At 43.3% G+C, this 13,266-nt stretch overlaps 1 protein-coding gene and 1 long non-coding RNA gene across 2 annotated transcripts in view; one reads left to right on the top strand and one right to left on the bottom strand.

The window, feature by feature from the left end:
* Window positions 1-13,266, bottom strand: part of LOC309399284 — a 667,582-nt gene that overhangs the window by 635,225 nt on the left and 19,091 nt on the right. The gene's annotated exons all lie outside the window — the stretch shown is intronic.
* Window positions 10,282-13,266, top strand: part of TBX5 (T-box transcription factor 5) — a 38,754-nt gene continuing 35,769 nt past the window's right edge. The window contains exon 1 of the mRNA XM_081966923.1: window positions 10,282-10,298. The gene's annotated coding sequence lies outside the window, so the exon portion shown is untranslated. The remainder of the gene's footprint in view (window positions 10,299-13,266) is intronic.

The following is a 13,266-nucleotide window of genomic DNA, read 5'->3' on the forward strand; positions in this document are numbered from 1 at the left end:
GGACTCACGTCGAAGTTGTTCTACCGCCGTAATAAAGATTCGATTTAATTCCGACTAATACGTTTTACTGAAAGGTTTTTTTTTAAAAAAAGCTGACACTTATAAATACAAGTTGTTAGTTGGAAAAGATGCGAGAAGATCCCTTTTAAGTTCCAGCTACTGGACACCACCTCAGCGCTCCCACAACAACAGACAGTGTGTGTGTGAGAGAGAGAGTTTGTGTGTAATCCTTGGTGCTCATGCAAACTTTTCATTACCTGAATAGGCAAACCGCATCGATGCGGGCCAGTGTGCGTTTTCTCTACTTTTCTCACGTTACTACACAACGCCTTCCGAATACCCAAGCCAGCTCAACTTATCTCCCTTTCGCCCGCCCACATATTCCGGGGGTCTTTCATCCCTTAGAAATCATCCACTCGAGAGCCTTTCTTTCTTAGAGCGCTACGGCCCATCCACACGGATCCCAGCATCTTAGGATGGAGAGGCGGGGCTTTTAAAACTGGGTCGCACGTCCGCACGTGGAATTTGTCCCGCGATGGTTCGGGTGCCAGAAAGACAAAAGAAGGAGGAAAGGAAGGAAGGAAAAGAGGGAGAGAGGGAGAAAGGAAGGAAGGAGAGAAAGAAGGAGAGAGAGAGAGAGAGAAAGAAAGAACGAAAGGATAGGGAGAGAAAGGAAGGAAGGAGAGAGAAGAAGGAAGGAAAGGAAGGAAGGAAAAGAGGGGGGGAGAGAAAGGAAGGAAGGAGAGAAAGAAGGAGAGAGAGAAAGAAAGAATGAATGAAAGGATAGGGAGAGAAAGGAAGGAAGGAGAGAAAGAAGGAGAGAGAGAGAGAAAAAGAAAGAACGAAAGGATAGGGAGAGAAAGGAAGGAAGGAGAGAAAAGAAGGAAGGAAAGGAAGGAAGGAAAAGAGGGAGAGATAGAGAAAGGAAGGAAGGAGAGAGAAGAAGGAAGGAAAGGAAGGAAGGAAAAGAGGGAGAGATAGAGAAAGGAAGGAAGGAGAGAAAGAAGGAGAGTGAGAGAGAAAGAAAGAAAGAAAGAATGAAAGGATAGGGAGAGAAAGGAAGGAGAGAAAGAAGGAGAGAGAGAGAGAGAGAGAGAAAGAACGAAAGGATAGGGAGAGAAAGGAAAGAAGGAGAGAGAGGAAGGAAGGAAAGGAAGGAAAGAAAAGAGGGGGGAGAGAAAGGAAGGAAGGAGAGAAAGAAGGAGAGAGAAAAAGAAAGAAAGAAAGAATGAAAGGATAGGGAGAGAAAGGAAGGAAGGAGAGAAAGAAGGAGAGAGAAAAAGAAAGAAAGAAAGAATGAAAGGATAGGGAGAGAAAGGAAGGAAGGAGAGAAAGAAGGAGAGAGAAAAAGAAAGAAAGAAAGAATGAAAGGATAGGGAGAGAAAGGAAGGAAGGAGAGAAAGGAAGGAAGGAAAGGAAGGAAGAAGGGAAGAAAGAAAGGAAGAAAGGAAGAAGTCTGACCCCAAAATCGCCCATGGCTCCTTTTTAGGGTGACCACAGGTTGTTTAAGATGAAAGATTATTATCTCTGGAGATTCTCAGTCATCCAACTCATGGTTGTCCCAAAGGTGTTTTTTCCCCAAGAAGCTACTGGACGTTTTTGTGTTTCTTTGAAGACGTTTTGCTTCTCATCCAAGAAGCTTCTTCAGCTCTGACTGAATGGTAGAGAATGACCATTCAGTCTGAGCTGAAGAAGCTTCTTGGATGAGAAGCAAAATGTCTTCAAAGAAAAACAAGGAAGTCCAGCTGCCTCCTTTGGGATGAACAGTTGTTGAATATTGATAATAGTTAAGGGAACTAAGTACGTCTAGCTTAAGAAGAGAAGAATTAAGGGGACACAATATCTTGTCTTCTGATACTCGAGGGGCTATCACAGAGAAGAAGGGGATCGACTTTTACTCCAAAGCACCTGAGGGCAGGACAAGAAGTAAGGAAGATTGGATCATTCTTCCACTAATACTCACACCATTACACCAAGCCTTCAGTGCAAGCTCTTCCTGGCCATCTCCAACTCCATCAACTTTTGGATGACGCTGCACTGAAGAAGACTCAGCTGAAGAACTCTGTGGAACTCAAAATCTGGCCTTTCCAAACCCCTTCTCCCCAACTCCCTCTAAACAATCCAGATACCAAGTGGAAACAAATCAACCCCTTCGCCAAATAAAAACCACTTTCCCTCCTGGCACACACCCCTTCTTTAATCAACTGCTTAATGGACCTTACGGACGCCAAGAGGAGCGCAGCTAATCTACAAGGGCCAAACAGGGCACCCATCAAAGCTTCTTGACCACCTGAAAGGGAAAGCGAAGAGAGAGATAATCCTTTTACTTATACACACACAGACAAAGAGAGAGAGAGAGAGAGAGACCACGCACCCAGGCAAGGAGAGAGAAAGGCTGCCTACCTACAACGTTAAAAGGACACACAGAGAAATCTCCCTTGCTCTTATCCTAACCCTAGAGAGCTTAGTATAGGGTAGCATAGGGTAGGGTAAGGTAGGGTAGTATAGAGTAGGATAGTATAGAGTAGGGTAGTGTAGGGTAGTATAAGGTAGTGTAGTGTAGTATAGTGTAGTGTGTAGGGTAGGGTAGGATAATATAGAGTAGGGTAGGATAGTATAAGGTAGTGTAGGGTAGGGTAGGGTAGGATAGGATAGCCTTTATTGTCATTGTACATCATGTATACAACGCAATTGGTTTTAGCCTCACTGGTGCAAAAATACAAACAACAAATAGTATAAAGAATAATCCCTATACAAGGAATTAGGCAAAAAGAAAAGGGGGGTGGAACCAAATTCAGCCCCTGGGCTCCATCCAACAGACCTGCCCTTCCTGGACCAAGCCAGTCAGGCAGCACCCATCAACTAAAACTCTTCTTCCCACATTGTCTCCCTTCTCCGGACTTTCTTGATTTGGAAGGCAGTGGAGCATTAGAGTTATAGAATCATTGAGCTGGAAGGGACTTTGGAGGTGTTCTAGTCCAACCCCTGCCCACGGCAGGAGTCATTATACCATCCCAAAGAAACGGGATGGTCTATTTTTGAAAACCTCCAGTGATGAAGCATCCATAACTCCAGGAGACAGGCTTAGATTAATTGTTCTATCAGAACATTTCTCCTTTTTTCTAGGTTGGGTCTCTCTTTAATTATCTTCCACCCATGATGTCAATATCCAGCTTGAGTATCCAAATAAAAGTTCTATTCCTGTTTTCTAGTGCTTTGTCAACCTCCTCTTCTTCGTGAGAGCCCCTTGAGTATTGGAAGACATCATGTCTCCCTAATCCTTCTCTTCCACAGGATAGATATGCCTAGTTCCCTCAACCATTCATCCTATGGTTTAGTCTTCAGAGCCCTTATCATCCTTGGTGCTTTTCTCTGCACTCTTTCCAGGGTCTCATCATAAGGGACTTAGCTGAGCTTTTGAGAAGTACTTGAGGGGAGGGCGGGCAAGGAGTAAACGAGAATCCTGCAATCCAAATTTTGAATTGCAAATATTTATTCATATACTGGATTGGACCTCAGGACAGACCTGTGTTTACACACCTCCACAGCCAAAACCTTGGAGAATTCAGGAAGTAAAAGAATGCCTAGTCATTCTAAATCTTCTTCTCAGGGGTCCTCCAGGCCTTCCTGCCCTCTACCATCCTCTGGAGTCCATTGAAGCTCACGCCGACTGCTTCAATGACTCCATCCAGTCCCCTTCTTCTTCTGCCCTCCATCGTTCCCAGCATGAGGCTCTTCTCCAGGGAGTCCTTCCTTCTCATCAGGTGGCCAAAGTCTTTGAGTTTCCTCTCCAGGATCTGGCCTTCTAAAGAGCAGGCAGGGTTGATCTCCTCTAGGACTGACCGGTTGGATGGCCTTGCAGTCCAAATTTGGGGTTACGAGCAATTTTTTGATTTCACCCAGTCTTTGGGTGGAGAAAGATTAATGGGCAGTAATAGGGTGTGTGGTTGTATGCATGTGTGGGCATCTAAGAAAAATAAGAAGAACCAACCAAGTATTTCTTTACTCCGTATACATAAGACACACATAGAGAAATCGCTGGGATTTGGAAACATGATTTTAAAAAGTGGAGGCTCAGATAATTCCCACCCTACCATATTTTATTGCGCAGCAAAGTAAGTTTTTTAAAAGGATTTTAAAAAATACTTTGTGAAGGAAACGGAAGGGAAACATAAGAAAGGAAGGAAGGAAGGAAGGAAAGATGGAAGGAAGGAAGGAAGAGAAAGAAAGAAAGAATGGAAGGAAGGAGGAAGGAAAGAAGGAAGGAAGGAAGGAAAGAAAGAAAGAAAGAAAGAAAGAAAGAAAGAAAGAAAGAAAGAAAGAAAGAAAGAAAGAAAGAAAAAGAGAGAAAGAAAGAGAGAAAGAAAGAAGGAAAGGAAAGAGAGGAGTGGCAAGGAAGGAAGGAAGGAAGGAAGGAAGGAAGGAAGGAAGGAAGGAAGGAAGGAAGGAAGAAAGAAAGAAAGAAAGAAAGAAAGAAAGAAAGAAAGAAAGAACCTTTGTTTTCTAGAATCCAGAATCTTCAAAGCAACCATTGACATCAAACAGCTGGTGAAATTTGGACAAAGAGTAAAGCAAGGGTACAAATTCTCAGCTGCTTATCTCCTTGAACCCTGAAAGAAACCCATTATTTAATAATGAGCATCTAGAACTCGTTTCTAATAAACAAGCATAAACAAAGAAAGCCCACACAAATCTCCCTGCAGAAAACTCACACAAACACACACACACATACTTTTGAATGGGTCTCTCTGTATACTAACTCTCCCTGGATTTGAATAGGATGTGTATTGCTGAAGGAACTCTAACCTATGGACAATTTGACCACTTCTTGAAATCATGTCCCCTTGACTTCATAGAGGCAGCTTCTGCATCGATGCTAAGAAATTCTAAGCTTGATTTTAACTAAGTATATTTTGGATGCTTGCTCCTGGAATTGAATTGGATACTGAGAAGGAAGCATCAAAATGCATAGTTTAAATCAGTTACTTTGAATGTTGGGGGGGGGGGAGGTTCAAAATCATCCCTTATTTTTATTTTATATTTTATTTTTGGACCAATTTTGGGTTTGGCCTTCCATCCCCTTATGTGAGCCCCTGATTTTAAAAGGCCTTTATCTGTCACTCTGATATTTTGCCCCAAAGTTTATAGGACGCTAAAAATGGAAGTTTTCACTCACTTATTTTTCAAAAAAAAAATTGTAAAAAACCACTCTGCTTTGGAATTCAGGAAAATTTATTTGAGCCCTAAAAAGGTGGGGGGAAATTAATCTAGATCCTACAGATTTTAATGACATTTATATCTATTTCTGGTTAAGCCTTAAGTTTAATGATATATTTAAATTTAATTTAAATTTAACTGTACCTTTAAAAGCAGCTTGCTAAAAGCACTTATATAAATGTGTGTTATAAAAAGGCTGGTTTTTAATGAAAGGCTTCCAGGAAAAGCAATATTTTTGAATGAAAAGGGGGAATCTTAACCTCTTAAAAGTACACCACTTTCTTTCTCGCCAGCGTTTTAAAAGCAACTTTTCTTCATTTAAGTATGTTGGCGGGTGCAAATATTTGCAGAACAATTGTCCTGCAGTGTAGCTAATAATTTTCCTCAATTTTTCCCCCTGATTTGCAGACAAAGTTCACATTTATCAGCTATTTTGAAGATCGAATGATTCAGGGTTTTTTTTACTGCTCAAAACGTTATTTGAACTGAAAGGAAGTGGACAATAAACTAATACATCAAAGAAAATGTTGGATAGCTCTAGTTAAATTTCTTTTACATCAAAGAACCTTTGATACATGAAACGCATCCTATCGAATAATCTCTTGGTTCAGTTCGGGTTAAATTTCTTTCAGAGTTTTGAAGTCAGTTGGGATCCTGAGTTCAAGAGCAAACTGAAAATAGGTTGATTCAAAATTCCTTTCAATACTCAGAATTTATGCCTCGAGTATACAATGCAGCAATCTATTTATATGTGGATATTTTTCAAGTATGTGATGGTTCATTTAACTTAATATTCCCATGAATTTCAAGAAGTCTCTTTCCAAAAAATAAATAAATAAATAAAAAGGGACAGGTGATCAAATAGAAATTGAGATACTCTGGCGTTATTTGCTAGTTGTTGCTTACATCTGGCCATTTAATTTTATAAATACAATTGAAACAAGACAACCTTATTCCTCTTAAGCTGAAATTCAAAGGTCTTTAAAAAGCCATTCTATTGAACTCACTCAACTGAACCCACAGCCAATGTCTTCAACCGGAATTTAATATTTCAGTGTTAGGGATTACAGGGTCATTAAAAAGGGTGTGTTATCACTCTACACATGTGTGGCACCAATGCAGGGCATGACGTCCAGCGGGTTTTATGTATTTGTGAAATAAATAGCTCAGGGCTCACACAGAGGTAACTCCTGGCAGCTCACAATGTTCAAAATTCACAACATAAAAGCCTCCCTCATCTAAAAACCCACAATCCCTCATCCCCATCCTCTGGTGGCAAGACACAATCATAAGCAGTCACTTGGTGGGTGCCATCTCCCAGGCCACGTTTTCAAGGCCTTTTGGGGAAAGGTGGAAGGGGGACAGGGACCCAACTGTATCTCGAATTGCAACACGTATAGGGGTATAAGATTGGGGCTTGACAAGACAACAGGGAGAGAACATGCTGGTACCAGAGGAGAGGGATAAAAATAAAGAGGGAGGAATCGGGATTCCCTTGCACAGTGAGAATTGGAGCAGACTAATAAACTCCAGTTTGCTTGCTTGTTTATGTTCTGCTTTAATTATTTTTTTATAAATAATTCAAGGCAGCAGGACAAATCCAAGATACGTTGTTCCTCCTATTTTTCCCCACAACAACAACTCCTAGGAGATGAATTGAACTAGTGTGTATACGTGAGAGAGAGAGTGTGTGTGTGAAGGAGAGAGAGAGAGACAGAAAGAGAGAGACAGATACACAGAGACAGAGATAATTTTTATTTTATTTTATTTTTATTGAATATATTTTTTAGAAAAAAATCAAATGGAAGACATATCTAACACATTTCCTCCTCTTATTTGCTCCATAACAACAATCCTGCAAGATGGATGAGAGGGAGAGAGAGGGGGGGGGGGGGAAGAGAGAGAGTATGACTGGCCCTACCTCATCCAGCTGGCTTTCATAGCTATAACAGAACTAGAACTCACGGGCTCCCGCTGTCTAGCTTGGTGCCTTACACAACTGGCACTAAACTGACTAAGCTGGCTCTTTATCGTTTTCTGTTTAACAAATTTGTATGCCACCCTGGTGCTCAGCCATCCTGAATTAAAGTGATCTTATTTGCAATTGAATCCTGAAAGGAGTTGGAAAAACTATTTCCTAAATGGTTTTGTTTTGTTTTCCCTTTGGGAATATTTGAGGTCTATTTACTCCAAAAAGTCGTGTGCCCCCAGTGAGGGAATAGGCAGGGATCCTGTATATTTTCTTTGGCGTTGATTATTTTCAATCCTTTGGGTTCATCTTAAAGCCTCTCTTAGCTTCCCCTTGGCTTAGCTTAACCACTGGCCTGGCTGAATTTTCTTTTTTTGCTTAAAATAAGAATGTAAAGAATGTAAGAAGAATTAAATTTAAGAAGAAATATATTTAAAGAATCTTAGAACCCGAGTGTGAGAGTTGAGGATAGTTGTGTTGGTCACTTTATTTTTTTTAAAAAGGATATAGTTATTCAAGGGAAAATCTATACTTTCCATCGTAGCCTATTTATCTGAAGCTTCGTTTTTCTTGTAAAGGTTAATATTTCAGTATTTTTCTCTGTGTCTCTGTCTCTCGCGCATACAAACACTCATATACATACAGATACACGAGAGGGAGGGAGGGAGGGAGGGAGGGAGGGAGAGAGACAGACAGACAGACAGACAGACAGACAGAGAGAGAGACTTGCTGAGAGCTGGAGTGATTTCCCATTAGATATGAGAACTGTTTGAAATCTATACGCACAAACATTTATAGAGGCAATACACACTTACACAATACGCACCTATGCGGTAATACTTCTGCCAATCCATTGGGGTGAGGGACACCCAAAATTAAATACTTTTAAAGAGAAACAATTCCAACTTTGTGAAGATCAGCAGAATCCCAATGGATATTTTATATCAGAGAGGCAGTTTGGCACCAGGTAAAAAACAACAACTGGGAGACGGGGAGTTCTAGTTTTGCCTTAGGCACGAAGCTAGCAGGGTGACCTTGGGCCACTCCTTCTCTCTCAGCCCTAGGAGGGAGAAACCAAATCACTTTTAAATAAAATAAATACATAGAAAAAACCTTGGCACTGAAACTGCTGCTACAAAATCGCAGCAGTCGCCAACAATAAAACCCTTGAGTTGAAGGCAGTACAAAAAGAAAATAAATTGGTTTTGTTTGTTTTTTAATGGATATTTTACACACACACACACACACACACACACACAACACCTTACAGTGCATTTTAAAAAAATGCAACCCGCTGAATAACCGCGTCCATCATTTCTGGAACAACTTCACTTTAAGGAAAGCGAAAGCGATGCTCCCCTAATTTTTTTTTAAAGTCGAGAATAAATAGAAGGTGACGATTCCCCCTAATCCTACTGGGGGAATTCTTCCCATGGATGGGACCGAGCCCTTACCTTATTATTATTATTTTTTAGAGACCCTTTCTTATTCCCCATCTTCGGGCAGATGCGAGGGGCTTAATTCTCGGAGGATTCCCCCGAAGAGGCGAGCATCTTCCCGGAAACTCGAGGCTGCCTTCTGCAAAATTTTTAGGTTGGTTGCGGGGAGACATTTCTCTCACCCATCCACCCACCCGTTCTTCCAGCTGTTTAAATTGAAATATTCACACTACCTTAGAGCACGAGGACAGATCTGGGGGCTCGGCCATGCCACCTCCCCCAAATTAACCACGCTTAAACCTCGGTTGGAGTAATGAAGGGTGGCGAGTTGGGGGCGGAGAGGCGCGTGCGGGGGTCTGCGAAACCAACAGAAAGGTAATTTCAGTTTCGCGAAGCAAAGAGGCAAATCTTACCTTCCTCCCTCCGCCTTACATATATGCGGTATATATTTTCTCCTTTCTCTCCCCATTCTCACCTCCCGGCTCGATCCGACATCCTCCTCCTCCTCCTCCTCCTCCTTTTGGGTTGCTGGGCTCCATTGCCCGGTTTAGTTCTCGTTTTTGCTCCCTCCCTCCTTCCCTCCTTTCGATTTTCTTTTTCTTTTCTTCTATTTGTTGGGGCCCACCGTCTCTTTAGGCTGGTCTTTCTTTCTTTCTTTCTTTCTTTCTTTCTTTCTTTCTTTCTTTCTTTCTTTCTTCCTTCGTTGTTTCTCTCTCTCTCTCTCTCTCTCTCTCTCTCACACACACACACACACACACACACACACACACACACACACACAGTCTGTCTGTCTGTCTGTCTGTCTCTCTCTCTCTCTGTGTGTGTGTGTGTGTATGTGGCCAGCCTTTACCAAAACGCCTCCTACCACTGCAGACCTGAGCAAAGAAAGAGAGCTGCGCGACAGGACAGAGCAGGGAAAAAGAGCGTCTTTAACAAGGAATTTACAGATTCGGGGGGCGCCTCCCGCCAGGCTGAGCCACCCTCGACACCCTGGGTTCAACTCCCCGGCGGAGGCAGCATCACTTTCCCCACCAAAGGAAGCGCCTCCTTCCTTCGGGCACCGCTCGCCCCTTGCTACCTCTTTCATTCCAAGCCCCCATCCCTTTCCATTCGTCTCCCCACCCCCACCCCCCAAAAATCAGGCCGGCATTGCTTTGCTGCGCGTCCCGATCTGCGCTCTTCCCCCCCACCGTCCTCCCCCACCCCGTGGATTTGGAGAGGGAGGGGGGCAGAAGGCCACAAAACGGGTTGCGGGGGCTCCGCTGTAACACAGGGGCGACGCGAACCGGTCCCGGATTGTCGCCCTCCGGCTTGACAAAAGAGTTGCGTGGGCCGTGACGTCTCCCCGTCCTATAGGTGCAGGCGCGCGTGAGCTCGCAATCCCTCGGCTGGGAACTCGCTGGATTTTTTTCCTGCGGCGGGGCCCGGCCCGGAGGGTCGCCAGGATTTAATCCCCCCTCCCCCCGAAAAGGAACGAGAAAGTAACCGCGGGTTGTTTGCTTGCTGACGCCGCCGGACGAAGCTTCGGGCTATTTGCTTGGAAACGAGAGCCGCTGGAGAAGAAGTGGACAGGATCCGAGCCGGCCTTTGAGGGGCGGGGGGGGGGGGTGTCGCTCGCAATATCTCGGTGGGGCATTCCAGCTTCCTTTCCAATTGGTTGGCTGGGGGAGAAGGTGAGCCAAGAGCGGGGTGTGAACGTGTAAATTCACTTCCCCCTTTTCTTTCTTTCTTTCTTTTTTTTAAAAAAATCTCTCTGGATCGGTCTGTCTTGCGGCGCAAAAGAGTTTGGATCGGGAGGGGGGGCTATTATCTGGACCGGTGCGCCTTTCTAGGGGGGGGAGTTGTGTAAATCCATCGCAAAGATGGGGAGTAAAGATTTTCATGGGGGGTGTGTGTTCTCCCTACGCCTCGCAACTGAATCCTGTCTTGCGGTTGTATAGAATTCGATTTAAAGGGGGTTGCAGGATGGAGCGACCCCCTTAACAATTACGCAGCCTTTCGCGCATTGAAGGAGCAACGTCCTGTGGGCCTCTGCGTGGAAATGCCACGCATAATTCTATAATTTTGCAGGCAGGCGTCCAACCATAGAGGGCTTCCGTGCGCGCGTGTCTCGCGCACTTGCGTGACGGTCGTGTGAGTGCAAAACGTACCCTGGGAGGGTGGGTCGAGCCCGGGTTTCATTTCGGGACCAGCTAGCTAGCAATCTCGCCTCCCCCTGTTTTCCGCGCGATGCTGGTATCTTCCTGGCAGGATTAAAGATCAATACCTCTACGTTGGATTCGGTTAGAAGGAAACGCGTAAGAGTTTTCCACGTTCTCCCCCCCCTTTTTTTTTGGGGGGGGGGGGGTTAAGGATTATTATCACTCCTGCTGTATTTGCACTTGTTTCTAGGGTGTTTTTTTTTCTCCAAATTGCGAAATATATAGTGATTTTGAGTTTTCAGCCAGACGTTTTCTCGGAGGAGGGGGAAATTTATTTTATTTTTTGAAAAGTGTTAATTTGGCTGGGGGGGGGAGAATAGGAGGAGTGAGGGGAGGAGAGAAAGCGAAAAAGGGAAAGAAACTTCTGGTTTTCACTGAGGCTTGTGGAAATCTAGGAATTCACCTTAAAATGTCCTAGTTTAGGTAGCATGGATTTCCATTGGTTTGCAAAGTGTGAGTGTGTGTGTAGAGTTATATATGTATGTATATATGTATTTATATTTATATATGTGTGTGTGTGTGTGTATAGATAGATGATAGATAGATAGAGAGAGAGAGAGAGTTATATTTATAGTTGTGTGTGTGTATGTATGTATATATGTATTTATATTTATATATGTGTGTGTGTGTAGATAGATAGATAGATAGAGAGAGAGAGAGAGAGAGAGAGAGAGAGAGAGAGAGAGAGAGTGAGTTATATTTATAGTTGTGTATGTATGCATTTATATCTATAAATGTGTGTGTGTGTGTATTTATATCTGTGTCCATCTGTCCTTTGGCTGCAATGCATTTTGCATTTTGTAGACAGAATCCGTGGTTCATTTATTCTTAAAATAGTTAATTGCTGGTATGTAAATATCTCCAAGCCAGTCTCTTGATCAAAAAACGCATGCAGGTTTGTCCGCATCTATGCGGAGGTGTGGGTGTGTGCAGAAATGCAAAGATCTATACATTGTTTTCACATCAGAGAGACCTGGATTTATTCCCACAACCCCTTAAACTCCATCTGAAAAAGACATAGGGTGTTTGTTTTTAATTTAAGAAAATCCAATAGGGGAGGTTTGGTTTCTGCTTCTGTTATTATTTTCAAAGGTGGCTTAGCCTCTTGTATGAATGCAACAGCCCTTTTTGGTTGTGTTGATCCCGGAGGATTAATAGTAAATTAGCCAAGGCAATTTGAAATTTGTTGTAGGAGTCTCAGCGGGGTGAGAGTGGACAGAAATAAAAGGCAGAGATGGTTGCTAAGAGGGACTGAATCCACATAATCATATGCACTCCTAAGAGAAGGCTAGCAATGTACAGGTATTCCTCAACTTACAACAGTTCCTTTAATGACCCTTCAAAGTTACAAAAAAAAAAGACTTATGACTGTTTTTTCAGAGTTACGAACTTTGCAACATCTCCATGATCAGGTGATCAAAATACTGTATTTTTCGGACTATAAGAGTATAAGTTGCACCATGATTTTGAAGAGGTAATTTTTTTAAAAAAATGTTTTTGCACTCTGGAGGCCTGCCAAATCCTGTGCACGTGTCATTTTTTGCACAAAAAAGGGGAGTGTGGGGACATGCAGAACTTTGGGAGGCTTGTAGAGTGCTCCTGGGGGTGGGGTGGGGGGCAAAAAGGAGAAAAAATGGCCCGTTTTTTGCTCGTTTTTGCCCTCCCCAGCCCCCAGGAGCACTTTGCAACCCTCCCATACCCTCTGCACGTCCATTTTTGCAAAGGGGTTTCGCTAGGCCAAAAATGCTATATTCAGTGTTTTTCACCCTCTTTTTGGGGGGTGAAAGGTGCATCTTATACTCCAAAAATATGGTAATTATGAACCGTTGTGATGTCCCAAGGGATCACGTGTTCTGCTTTTGAGACCATTCTGACAAGCAAAGTCACTGGGGAAACCAGATTCACTGAACAAACTTGGGTTACTAACTTAGCAACTGCAGGGATTGGCTTAACAAATGGTGGCAAGAAAGGCCGTAAAATGGGGCACAAACCACTTAACGATGTCTCACTTAACCACAGAAATGTTGGACTCCGTCATAAGTCAAGGACCAACTGTCTAGGACGCTTATGGCTTGTGCGGGAGACAGCTTCAGTTGTTCACGCCTACCAAAGTTTGCAGCCCAGTGAGGTCAGGTGTGACCCAATTTCTAAGGCTGCTGTTTGTTGTTGGCCTGGCAAACTTGGTCAAAGACCAACATCTGAGCCCCTTAAAAACTGGGGTGCTGTGCACCCAGATTATTATTTTTCTCCCATGCCTTTATGGAGTGATCCAGGAGATGCCTCAACTTTTACACAGACTCAGAAGAAGAGACAATGCAGTGGGGAATTTTCTCTTCCTAAAGAATCCAACTTTCTGCATTGTAAGGAAGAGAGAGGTATTAAAAAACCTGCCCCCTCTCAAAAAACCTTGGTCGATTCCAAGGACTTTGCTTTCGAACAA

The sequence above is a fragment of the Natrix helvetica genome (genome assembly GCF_964273705.1).
Source record: "Natrix helvetica genome assembly, chromosome: 14".
NCBI lineage: Eukaryota > Metazoa > Chordata > Lepidosauria > Squamata > Natricidae > Natrix > Natrix helvetica.